Here is a 14,107-nt window from a genome sequence, read left to right as displayed (position 1 = left end):
TCTGAGGAGTATAGGAACAAAGGAAAAACTGAAGGAACAAAACAGCAGCGGAATTACAGAATCCAAAAATGGACTAACAGGTACCAAAGGGAAAGGAACTGGGGAGGATGGGTGGGCAGGGAGGGATAAGAGGGGGGAAGAAGAAGGGGGGTATTAAGATTAGCATGCATGGGGGGGAGGGAGCAAGGGGAGGGTGGGCTGCACAACACAGAGAGGACAAGTAGTGACTCTACCACATTTTGCTAAGCTGATGGACAGTAACCGTAATGTGGTTGTTAGGGGGGACCTGATATAGGGGAGAGCATAGTAAACATAGTATTCTTCATGTAAGTGTAGATTAAAAATTTAAAAAAAAAAAAAAAAGAAAGAAAGAATAGGGGGATTACTCCTTGACAGGATAAAACTATTGGTAAATCAAAGATCAACGCATGCTTTAAATATCCTTAATGTTGATCACTTAAAGGGTGTCAGATGATCAGCTATGGAGGTACTCTTTTCTGATAATATTCCTTTCTCTTAATAAAAAAAAAAAAAAAGCAGTTACTGTGTGCTGACCTCCAATGAGTTCTGCACAGTGGTATAGAGGGCATGTGAAAGTGTGGGCAAAGAGTCTGTTTGTTTCTATGTAGAAGGTCAAGGCCTAGCTTGCAAACCCAGAAAATGAACTAAGATACGATATGAGGAGGAGCTTCCGGCATCAGCACTCTCTGGAGGACTTGTGCCGGGGGATGATCATCAAAAAGCCTCCACAGGGATCCGGACGATGCTGTGGTTGTGGCTGTATCCAGCCCACCGTCTCCTGGACTTGCCATAAGAATGAGGAGGGAGATGTCTAGGCTGGCATGTGCATACAGTGAGACAACGAATTTGACCGGATCTGTACTGTTGGAACTCAACCAGGAGTTGGGAGGGGTGCAAGTTGTAGCACTCCAAAATCTCATGACTATAGACTGTCTACGGTTAAAAGAACATATGGGATGTGAACAGATCCCAGAAATGGGCTGCTTTAATTTGTCTGATGGTTCAAGTACAGTTGGACAATATCCATCATATCATAGATAAATTTTCACAAATGCCTAGGGTGCCTAAATGGTTTTCTTGGCTTCACTGGAGATGGATGGTAATTATAGATTTGCTTTGTTTATGTCACCGTATTCCTATTATGTTAATATGTGTGTGCAAATTAGTTAGTAGTTTAAAACCTACACATACTTAAGGTACTCTACAAGAGGATATGTCAAAGAAATAATCAATCCTCCCATGTTTCCTTCATATGCTACATCTATAGCTTTTCTTCTTCCTTCCTAATTACAACCCTTAAATAGAATTCGTGCCTCATATCGAATTTACCGAGTATCATAATTCCTCCAGGTGGTAAAGATACCTGGAGACAAGTGCTGGGCATAGAAGCCACAGGGCATAAATCTGCAAAGAAGTAAAAAGCTAACCTTTGCAAACAATATGGCTTCTCTCTCACTTACCAACTTTACATTTCCCTGTATGGCCCCGGAATATGACTGGTTAGCCAGAGACGGGTAAGATTCCTCAAGGGAGGAACAACCTAAGACAGGCACAGTCGCAGGGGGGCCATCAGGTGAGAATTTGGGGATCAACAGAGGTGAGGCTCAGAACCTCACCCCACCTGCTTTGAGAGAAATCTTCTGCATCTGTGGATGTCTTGCTGCCCTTGTCTAGCCTGGATTAATACTTAGTCCATAGGCACACACCTGATCATCTGATCATCTACATTTGCCCTCTTACATCACTAAACTATGTTTTCTACCTTTATCTTGCATCTACCTACCACTTCAGCATTTTATTAAAAATAAAAAAAATAATAATAATAATAGAGGGAGAAATGTGGGATCAACATATAAATCAAGTACAAAAATCAAACAGATATTCATATTTGACCTGATTGTTTATAGGTCATAATGCGTGATCAAAACCGAAAGTTTCTGTGATGAATGCCCTTGTACTGTTCACCATGTAAGAATTTATTCACTATGTAAGAATTCGTTCACCATGTAAGAACTTGTTCGTTATGCTTCAGAAGATTGGAGACTGACGAGAATTAGGCTTGAGATGGATTAATGATTGTACATTGAGCATTGACCCCCCTATACTGAATTTTATTGTTGTTAACAACCATTTGATCAATAAATATGAGAGACGCCCTCTCAAAAAAAAAAAAAAAAAGTCCTAGATGGCATTTTCTTCTAATACACAGCTATTTCACGTACATTGAAGATCTACTGTTTAGTGTAGCCACCTCATCTTAACCAGATTTTCTTGCTGCAGCTTGTCCATCAGCCCTTATGGCTTCACATTGTACTTTTTTATTTTAGAAACAGTTATTTCATTAAACCTTATGAACCAACCTCTGCTAGCTTCAAACATTTCTTTGCACCTCCCTCACTGCTCTCAGCCTTCACAGACCTGAATAGAGGGCCTTGCTTTGGATTAGGCTCTGGCTTATGGAGATGTTGTGGCTAGTTTGATCTTCCAACCAGACCACTAAAACATTCTCCATATCAGAGATAAGGCTGTTTTGCTTTCTTATCATTCATGGGTTCACTGGAGTAGCACTTTCAATTTCCTTCAAGAACTTTTCCTTTGCATTTACAACTTGGCTCACTGGCACAAGGGACATAGTTTTTGGCTTATCTTTGTTTTTGATATGCCTTCCTCACTATGCTTAATCATTTCTAGCTCTTGCTTTAAAGAGATATGTAACTATTCCTTTCACTTGAACACTTAAGAGGCCATTGTAGGGTTATTAACTAGCCTAATTTCAATATTGTTTTGTCTCAGGAAATAAGGAGGCTGGAGGAAAGGGAGAAGGGGTTGGGGGTAGGACAAGGCCAGTTGGCGGAACAGTCAGAACACATAGTCATACAACCATTTATTAAATTTGCTGTCTTATATGGACATGGTTCATGGCATCCCAAAACAACTACAAGAGTAACATCAAAGATAATAGACCACCATAATATAATAATGAAAAAGCTTGAAATATTGTGAGAATTAACAAACTGTGACAGAGACCTGAAGTGATCAAATACTGTTTGAAAAATGGCAGACCGACTTGACTGATGTAGGGTTGCCACAGATCTTCAATTTGTGAAAAACAAAGTATCTGCAAAGTGCAATAAAATGAGGTATGCTTATAGGTAAACTGTAGTTAGCAAAGACAGTGAACAAAACAAAAACTATCCCAATATCATTCTCACTTCTAGTATTGGTAAAAATATAAAAGCTAAAAAGTTATCAACACAGTGTTGGGAGATTATGACACACATTTCATACACTACAGTTATGACTGGTATAACCTTCCCAACAAACTGAAACTGTGAATTTTATTGTTTGTAAACTAGACTTCAATTAAAATCAAACAGAAAACTAGACTTCAATTAAAACCAAACAGAAAACCTATCTAGACAAGATATGTAGCCAGTTCTGCACTATGAATCAAAATTAAATATTTACATATTTGACTTTTTATTTCTAGTATTTTATCCTATAAATATGAACTAAATCACATGTAGAAGGTTATTCACCACAGCACTGTTTTTAGTAGTAAAAGGCTGAAGCAATCTAAATGGTCATGAATAGAAGAGTAGTTAAATTATGGCATATCCATGAAATAATTAAACTCCTATTAAACAGAACAGACTGGTGGTTGCCATAGGGAAGGGGGTAGGAGGATAGGTGAAATAGGTTCAGGGGGAAAAAATTAGTGAGAACGTTTGATACCTTGATTTGGGTGATGGTTACATGAGACTATACACATGTCAAAATTCATCAAGTTGTACACTACGATTTGTACATTTTATTATACATACCTTAGTATGAAAAAATAAATTATGGTATATTTAAACATAGTATACATATAGCCATAAACAAATGACAAAGCACTATATGACAGATTGTAATGATCTCTAAAGTATTATTAAAGTATAGAACAGTTATTTGTTACTTGAGGGCAAAAACTACTAAAGAAAGATAGCAAAACACACACCTCCTTATATGTAAATGCATAAAACACCTCTAAAAGGACAAAAATTTGAATGTTGGCTGCCACTATTTGAGACACCAGGGAGAGAGAGACTCTCTACAATATATTTTTTGCACCTTTCCAATATTGTACTATGTGGCTTCAGTAGTTCATCAAAAAATAAATATAATTTAAATTAAAAAACACTTAATGTGTAAATATTCTCTTCCAAATAAAACTTAACTTCTTGATGAGAGAGCTTTAAGTACTACATTTGGAACATAGTAGGCAACTGTTTAGACTGTTTCAGGTGAAGGTGTAAAAGAACTAAATTGGAGGAATTGTTTTCTTTTACCTGTTTTATTCCTTACTTCCCAACTTTAAATAGCCCCATATTAGAAAAATCTATCACATCATTCAATTGTTTAGCATAACAACAAAAACAAAGAAAATAACATGAGCTATCAGTAGAGTAGCATGTGTTCATGCCATCCTGACCACCCCCACTCCATGTACCTTGTTCACTTGTAGAGAAGTTTCTCTATGGTTCCTGAAAACTGACAGTCTGAGGTACTACATTCTTACAACAAAACTCAGAAATGAGAGGTCCCCTGAAGGTTATTTATGATTACTTCAAAGCAATTAGATTTACCTGAGCAATGCCATGGAATACAAATAAAAGAAGAGAACAGACAAAGGCAGGTTTCACATTTTAACAAGAGTAATGTTTCCTAATTTTTAAAGGCTTGTCAATTGAGATGTGATGAAGGAACATCTATTAAAGAACATGATTTCACTGCCCAAATCTAAGAGATGGATATACAGTAGCACAATCTAAAACATTATATGCAGGAGAGAACCAAGATGGCGGCATGAGTAGAGCAGCGGAAATCTCCTCCCAAAACCACATACATTTCTGAAAATACAACAAATACAACTCTCCCTAAAATATTATATGCAACATAGTCAGCTTCATTTTGGGGCTTATCTTGTTTTCTAATTGACAGACTTGACAATACTCTACCCATTTTCCCCCTCCTTTCATTCTGCTGACAATAAATATTCAATTTAAAATTCTATTATTAGTACTATCCTCTTTTCTCATCTTACAGAACTTTCTACGCATATATTATAACTACATATTGCATACACTGATTACCCTTGATGTGTGCATGTTATCTTGGAAGCTTCTACAAAACCAAAACATGACTACTAGCCAGATACATGAAGGGTATATCACAAGAACTGAGTGGTTCATCTACAGCAGCAATTCCTCAATCATGGTGGTTCAAATGCAGAAATGTACTGAAAGGACTCATAAGATATATCACAAGTAATTCAACTATTAATGATAAAATAACAAAGTTTATGAATGATTTACTTTAAAAAATTAGAACAAATTCAAGATTTTTCCTATAGTTGTTTATTCTCATTTCATATTTTCATTCCCATGGATATTCTCAAGTGGGAGAAAAAGCAATGGAGTTACATTTGATAAATATTTGATAGTTTTGCCACTAATAAATTATTTTTATTACCTGTAGATTGTGATTTTTTTAGTTTACTTTTAATTTGACCAAAGGCAGAATGAAAAAGCATGAATAATACATTCAAGTTTACAGTACAATTGAGGAGGAATGTCAGTATAAACTTTGTTACTACATTAACATTAGTACAGAAGGTTTTTAAAATGGTAGAATAGGAGATAACTACAATTGCTGAATGAATAAGCCAAGCAGGAATCAGGAAGGGGGAAAATTTCAATATGGTATCTTTTACATCATGTCATATAGTAGAGTGTTCCTCTGAATAAATCTGCAAACAATATACCAATTAATTATTAAATTAGCTATTTTTAAAGTTATCCATCTCTTCTCTATTCCGTTACTATCAATTATGAAGTCATAATTACACTTGTATACCATTTTACATTACATAAAGTGCCTTCATATAAATTATTTCATTTGCTATTTCTAATATCCTAGAGAAGGTAGATATTGCAGGGAGCCTTAATTTTTACAATAGTTTTAGGTTTGTAACAAAATTGGGAGGAAGGTTCAGTGATTTCCCACATACCCTCTGCCCCTACAAGCATATCACCATTACTCACCAGTGGTACATTTTTACCAAGGAAGAACCTACACTGACACAGTATAATCACCCAAAGTCTACAGTTCACCTTAGGGTTCACTTTCAGTGTTGTACATTCCAAGGGTTTGGAATGGCAGGGATTATTTATTGGAACTATACAAAAGAAAAAGCAAAAATTCAGATAGGTGAAATCACTTACCCAAATCACAAGATTAGTAAGTAAAGGTGCAGGGATTTGAAATTAAATCTTCTAACTCCAAATGTCATGCTCTTTTCATTGGGTCTTACTGTGAAGAGAAGGAGAGCCTTGTTTAGAAAGCCAGCTTTTATAATACTAATTATATGTGTACTTCTTAAATCTCTACCTGCTATTTGGCTTTAGGTTTTCATAAAATATCCCATTTTAAATATTTCTTGAGCTTCAGAATAAAGCCATCCTATAAACACTTGTATAAGATATGAGTATTCAAACATCCCAGTATTGTTTGATCTCTACTTGGAAACATTATCAGCTCCCCTATGCCTAACTGGAACTTCCTTGATGTCCATGTAATGTCACAGAAACATGGAAGGCACATATTGTTCAATTTAACAAAAGCAGTTTAAGCAAATTTTCCATAGAATCATACCTTTTGCCTTCTACTAACATTAAGTTAAGGCTACTGACTTCAACTGACAAACTATTTTATTCACATAGATGTAAAACTTCATGTTAAAACTTGCTCAACACGAGGTTCATTCTAGCATAACTAGCAATGCTTCTTCTTTGAAATGTAAAGGATAATTGCAAACTTAAGCAAAGAGTAGAATCCTTCGTTAGTTTCATATACAGTAAGTTTTTGATATAATAAGAAATTCCATCTATAATAATGTTTTAAAATACAAAGAAATAGGTAATTGTTTTTTAATTTTCAAATGAGCAGAAACTGAGAACATGTCATGTGAAAAACCCCTATAATCCTACCACAGTAACTATGAACAATTTGGTGGATAAATTTTCCAATTTTCTAACGTATAACTCTATTATATAAATATATACCTTGTTTTAGAAAAATAAGATTACAGTAATGTTCTGTAACTTGTTTTTTTTTCACTTAACACTACATATTGGACATCACTCAAAGTCAATACATAAAGATGAATTCCTTGTAGCCTTTGCTCAAATTCACCTTCTCACACAGGTCTTTCCTGACCACCCTGTATCATTTATCCCCGCCTCTTTCCTGCTTTTTTCTCAACAGCACTTAACACCTTCTAAAATAAGCTGGCAAACATTTCTTGCAAAGGCCCAGATAATATTTTAGGCTTTGTGGGCCTTAAGGTGTCTGTCACAACTAGTCAAGTCTGTTACTGCAGTGCAAAACTATAGACAATACGCAAATAAATGGGCATGACTGAGTTTCAGTAAAACTTTATTTACAAAAATAGGATGCATACTGGATTTGGCCTATGGATCATAGTTTGCCAACCCTAGTTCTAAAATGCCATTTACTTATTTTGCTTTTTGTTTATTATGGGATGAATTGGGCTGTGTCCTCCTGGAAGACATGCTGAGGTCCTAATTGCTAGTACCTCAAAATGTGACTGTTTGAAAATAGAGCTGATATAATAATAGTTTAGATGCTGGAGCAGGATGGGTCCTTAATATGACTGTGTCATTGTAAGAAGAGACAGAAACACATAAAAAGAATGCCAGATGACAGGGGCAGAAATGGAAGTGATACTGCTGTAAGCCAAGGAATGCCAAGGAAAACTGGCTACCACTAGAAGCTAGGAAGAGACAAAAGATTCTCTCCAGAGTCTCAGAAGGACTTGTCTTTAGAACCTTGAGAATAAATCCCCATTGTTTTAAGCCATTGAGCTTGTAGTACTTTGTTACTGCAGCCCTAGGAAACTAATACATTGTCTGTATCCCCAAAATAGAACATAAGTACACAAGGCAGGGAATTTTGTTTTGTTCTTTGCTATATTTAGCATTTAGAATCATACCTGGCATAGTAAGCTAAAATATATTGTTGGATGAATAAACTTCCTTGTTGTGAACAGGTGCATTAACACATCAGTGTATACAAATACCATAATTTAACTATTCCCAAATCTTATATGGATGTAAGCTTTTATTTCTCTGAGAAGGGCTTAGCCTAGATTCCCCCTACCTGTGCCATAGTTTGGAAACTCTTAAGGGCATTAGGCTAGTGCAATCAGAAAGTTCACCTCATTTGTTTCCCATCTCTCAAAGTCACTGCCTTTCATCATCCAATGTCCAGTGTCTTGCTTCTCATTACTTAATGTATTTTTTCTGTTTTAGAGGTGTTTCAAGGCAGGAGGGTAAATCTTATTTTGGCCAAAAGTGCAAGCTGCATAGGCATTTGGATACCAAATCAAACAAGGATTAAACAGCATGACAATTGTTAAACTATTATGAATATTGGCATGAAAAAGCCTAATTTAAGTATTAGTGAATTTATTCTAGCAATGTATTTGAAAACAAAACAAAAACCTAATACTAACAGGTATTTAACCTAAAAATATAAGTATGGTCCAATGTGTGAGAAGGTATCAATGTTACCCACAACATTTATTAATAAAGAGTAAAACTGCACAACCGTTCCAATAGATGGTTGAAAAGCATCTGATAATATTCAATAACTGTTGACTTAAAATTTTAAAATAACAACAAAGTGTCAGAAAACTAAGACTGAAAGAAACCATCCCTATCTTGATGAAATATAACAGAAGAGAATAGACTGGAATCAGTCTGCTTGTGTACAAGTCTACTTTTTGTAAAACATATTAAGAAAGTTATTTAGTATCTCTCACTTTCATTTTCTTTATCTACAAAAATGAGGATAACACCACCACCTACTCGTATACTCCCTACGATTTTTGTGAAAATTAAGAAAGTCAATACACTCGAAGTGCTTAGAAACTATCTGGCTCATAGTATGTACTCAATGAATGGCTAACAGCTGTAATCAGTGCAGCTCTTGATATTGCCACCACAGTATTTCTATCAGAAACCTACAGTAAACAGGTTTTACTGTTTATTTAAAGATAAAAATCAAAATCATTCCTATTAAATCCTGGATTTAAATAAGATGCTTGGAATTATCACTTAATCACTGTTCTAGAGGGCTTAACCAAAAATATAAAAAAACAAATAAGATAAAAATGGGAAAAAAAACTTATAGATGATATGATCATCTATCAAGAAAAAGAATGAGAATAAAATGACAAACTATTAGACCTGTGGAGTTTAACATAATAGTTGAACAAAAGAGCATCAAACAATACAGCTCCTCCTATTCACCAGTAATAACCAATTAAAAATGCAATAGAAAAAAATCCCACTCACAATAGCATTGAAATCTGTCTAGGGAAAACCTAATAAGAACTATGCAAGAATTTTATGAAGAAAACTGTAAAAGCTCACTAAAAGGTTCATTAAGAAGACCTAAATATCATGGGATAAAAAAAAAACACACACACATAGGTAGAGAGAGTTCTTCACAAATTAATATAGTAATACAATTTTAACCTGAATTCCAAAGTGATTTAATAAGGAACCTTACAAACCAGTTTAAAGTTTCACATAAAATATGGCAGAATAGTCAAAAGCTGATTTTCAAAAAAGAATAAACATATTACTTGCAGTACCATCTATTAAGATATACTATAAAGCTATAGTAATTAAAACATGGCATTGGCATAGGAATAGACAACTAAATGCTACCAAACAAAAAGTCAAGAAACAGACCCAAGTATATGTAAGAATTTAATATTTGATAAAAAAGAAAAGTGTATCATTAGGGAAATAAAGGACCGTTCAATAATAGTACTGGGACAACTGGCTCCACAAGCAAAAAAAATGAAGAGCGCTACTTCATCACAGATACATATACTCCAGACTGATTAAGGACCTAAATGCAAAAGTAAAATTGTATGAGAACTGGAAGAAAATACAGAGTATGCCTTTTAAAAATTATCAACTGTTTTAAACATTTGAAAAGGTTTAAGAAATACTTTGATGATCAACCAACCACGTTCTTACTATAGCTTACGAAATAAAGCACCACAAATACAGCTGAAGCCAAATAAAAAGTTCTTGCCCTTAAGAAGTTACAAAAGTTTACAGAGGGAGAATATGCACAGAGTGCTAGAGGAGCACAGAGAATACCCAATTTAGACAGGGTCCAGAAAAGGGCCCAGTCATGAAGTAAGAGTAAAGGTTTTCTAAATAGAGAAAATAGCGTCACTAAGCTATATACATCATCATTGACTAACTGCCAAATGCAGATTACCAACAGCAAAATCCCAGGGCATGCCCGTCAACAAACCAGAGGTGTGCTATCTGAAACAGCTCTGATCAGTTTACTTTGTGTTAGGGATTGGGAGCACGAGAATACATACAACAGAACATCCAAACAAAAACAGATTGTGCAGAAGACCAACAGTAATGCACTATTCAGAAGTAATGATGAAACCAATTTACTTTAGAGCAAAGGATAAAACTGAAAAGTCTGAGTAAAAGAAAATGAAAATTCGGAGGCAGAATATTCAAATTTTAACAGAGCAATACAATTATTGTGCTGAAAGGAATTAAGCTGCTGCTCTGGATATGTAATATACATACATGCAGCTTGAAAACAATCTATGGCCTCATGTCAACAGATGTAGCTCTCTTACTCTTGATCAATTAGCTTATTTCTCATTAAATCTAAGCTATACTAGATAGACACAAAATAAAAGACTGTAGTCACTGTAAAAGTATCACAAGTGTTAAGCATTTCACATCATCAACCATTTTTGCTTCCTGAATTTATCGCATCTCCTGGTTTCTATGTAACCATGTCATGTGTTTGAATTAGTCCCTTTACCGACTTCACTAAATTTTCTCTGCTAGGTTTTATCTCCTGGCTGTGAATGTACCCAGAAATATTTGGCATCCACTATTCTTTTAAAATATCAACTTCTTTGTGGACACATAATTCAACTATCATCTTCAAACAAAATAATTTCAAGCCCTCTAGGAGCTTTCTTTTAATCTGACTATATATTATCATCTTGGCTATTCTGCCTCTGACTCAAATTTAACAGGTCTAAAAACAATACACACATATACATGTGCTTATGGACACACATATATATAAATGCACAATTTTTGAAAAAAATCACAGTACTATCTTTTCTCCCTATCTAAAAAACATTCATCCTTCTTGAATTGTCTGAGTCAATGGAATTCATCAGTCTCTTATCAATCCATTATATTCTAGTTTTTCTCACTTACAAATCTTATCCAATCATCTTTCATGTCTTTTCTATTTTTCTCTTCATGTCTTCCACTCTGCCATGACTGACCTGATTTAGATACTGATAACTGTCTTCTTGCTTCCAATCTCTTTCCTCCCTCCAAATCATGAACATTATTAGTGGATGAATCTCTGTAAAACCCACTTTAAACTTGTCACTCTCTTCCTCAAAAGCTTTTTAAAGGGTGAATAATAATGCCAAATAATTCTAGTTAGTATTTAAGAACCTAAAAATTTGGTCATCAGTGTGCCTAACTTACCTTCTCCAATATTTAAAATCTATGCTAAAAAAAATCCCCTCTAGTCAGACTTTTCCCTCAAGTTATGCCTCCACCATACTTCTAGAGAAAATAGCGAACAATCTGTTTTCTACTCTAATTACACTGAATTTATTTTTGTAGCTTTCTGTGGGTAAAATTGTAGTATTTCCAGAGCATCTCACCTGGCTTTAGTGCATATATATGCATATCAGAGGGTAATTACCTGGGCCACCGAACGCTTATCTGACCCTGAGAGGCTAGGGTGAGTGCTGATTTGCTTCTGCCCAAGCAGGAAACAGACGAGCCTCAGACTGCAGTTCGTAAGCAATAAACAGGTTTTAAACTTTATTTCTCCTTTTGACTGATTTCGGTTTTAGAGGTATTTTGCCCTAGGATTTCCTTTCTCCGGAGTTACACTTCCCAAACACAAAGCAAATATTTAAGCTCATTTTATTTGGCCTTACCATGTCATTCACAATTTGGTTTTACCTTTTAATCATTCTCTACTGGCCACCCCTATAGACTCTAAGCTCAAATCACAGCAAACTACTAGACTTTCTTTAACACACTTTGTTATTTCAGAGTTTGTGCTTCTATATATGCCATTTCCCTGACTCTAGAATGTCTTTTCCTGGACTGTGCTCAGTGGTGTTTATAACTAAGATGAAACATCATCTGTTCTGTGGAATTTCCTCCCACTCTCACAAACATCTTTGTCCCCAATGCACTTGTATATATCCCTAACACTGTACTGTAATTATTTATAAGTCTTAATATCCTCTGAATCTAACATACTTTGAGGCACATAGCCGGCAAAATAAGAGTGGGTTTTAAAAGACTTTTTTGGTATGGCCATATTATTCTAGCCACTGTCACTCAAGTATACAATATTAAGATAAGAGACAGTATAGTATCATGTTTTAGAGCACAGATTCTGAAGCCAGGATGTCTAGGTATGAATTTCGATCTACCATTAGCCATGTTGCACTGGGCAAGTTAATTAACCTCTCCGTGCCTCGGTTCTCCTCTTGGTCAAAGGAGAATAGTAAGATCTACATCATAAGGTTATTTAGATTAAATAAAGGCAAAGAGCTCAAAACAGTGAATGGTAAAAGTAAGCATTATATATATGTATTGGCTACTATAATAATATATCTTGGTTACTTCTGACCCTTTCCACATAGACTTCTATTTGGAATGGGCTCCCCTCGTGTCTCCCTTTATCCAAATCTTACCCAGGTTTCAAAGCTGACTGCTGGTAAATCCTTTGATCATTCCAACCCTCTCCCTAATTTAAATATCTATAGTATTTTCTGTATCACTCTGCATTTAATTAAAACTGCCTTGCATCCTTGTCATTTTTCACCTAATGGTTTTTCAACCTAATTTCTTTAAACTCTTTGAGGGTCTTGACTACCACTTAAGCATCTTTGTGAATTCTTATAGCCAATAGTAAGTGCTTAGTATTTGTTGTGTAAAATAACAAAGCTCAGTAGAAACTTCAACTCTGATCACACTGCCTTTGCAACCAAAGGAATGGAGGAGACTGTGAGAACATTCCATACTTCTCTGGCAGCCAAGATGCAAATGCATTAGGGCTAGGGAATTCTGACTCTCAAAATGAGAAGCTCTGAAACATCTTGAGGGGTGAGGGGGAATGTTCCTTGGAGAGGAATCATGGGGCATCCTTAAGTTTCCAAACCACAAACTGTGGCAGCGGATTCCTTATAAGAAAGGTGTTTAGCATTTCAAACTGACTGAGAGTACAGTATTTGGAATTACACGAATCCAGGTTTCACAGGGGCTCTGAGCCTCAGTTTCCTTCACTATAAAGTGAGTAGCGTTAACACCTGCTTCACAAGTATATAGGAACTGACATTTACTCTAACATTTAAATGAAATACAAATTCTCTTAGGAAAAGTTTAAGAAAACTGGAACACTGAAATTCATAAATAAAAATGAGAACACTGAACACATTTTTCATTACATACAAAAATGTACCAAATTAACTGGCAGTGGTATTTATAATATTCTAAATTACCTATGAGAAAATTAAACATGTACAGACGTACTGTCAATAATACAGATGAAGTGAGGTAAAGATTCCACTACTAAATTTATCCTCCTTACACTTTGTCCATCCGGTAACTTTTTTCTTCCACTTGTGATAAAAAACAAATGTTCAAAACTATTCCCGAAGAGAAATATTTGGAAAGCACAATTTAACTTATCAGGTTGGTTCTATAAATATACCATTCCAGTTTACAGTTCAAAAATACTTCCAAATAGGAATTAACATGAATTTAAGAATTTAAGATACTGGCGAACAGCTCACAGGATGATCTGAACCAGAATTTCAAATTAAGAGTTATTCCAACTTGAAGCTGGCAGTCAGTCACACAGTCTAAAGGGTTTGTTTACAGAACCAACTAAACCAAACACTCCAGTC

At 35.2% G+C, this 14,107-nt stretch overlaps 1 protein-coding gene across 1 annotated transcript in view; it reads right to left on the bottom strand.

Annotated features, from left to right (window-relative positions):
- The window catches only part of IL6ST (interleukin 6 cytokine family signal transducer), a 79,016-nt gene that overhangs the window by 63,810 nt on the left and 1,099 nt on the right, over nt 1–14,107 (bottom strand). The window contains exon 2 of the mRNA XM_037022341.2: nt 6,288–6,375. The gene's annotated coding sequence lies outside the window, so the exon portion shown is untranslated. The remainder of the gene's footprint in view (nt 1–6,287; nt 6,376–14,107) is intronic.

The sequence above is a fragment of the Manis javanica genome, chromosome 1, assembly GCF_040802235.1.
Source record: "Manis javanica isolate MJ-LG chromosome 1, MJ_LKY, whole genome shotgun sequence".
NCBI lineage: Eukaryota > Metazoa > Chordata > Mammalia > Pholidota > Manidae > Manis > Manis javanica.
This window is presented reverse-complemented; position numbering and strand designations above follow the sequence as displayed.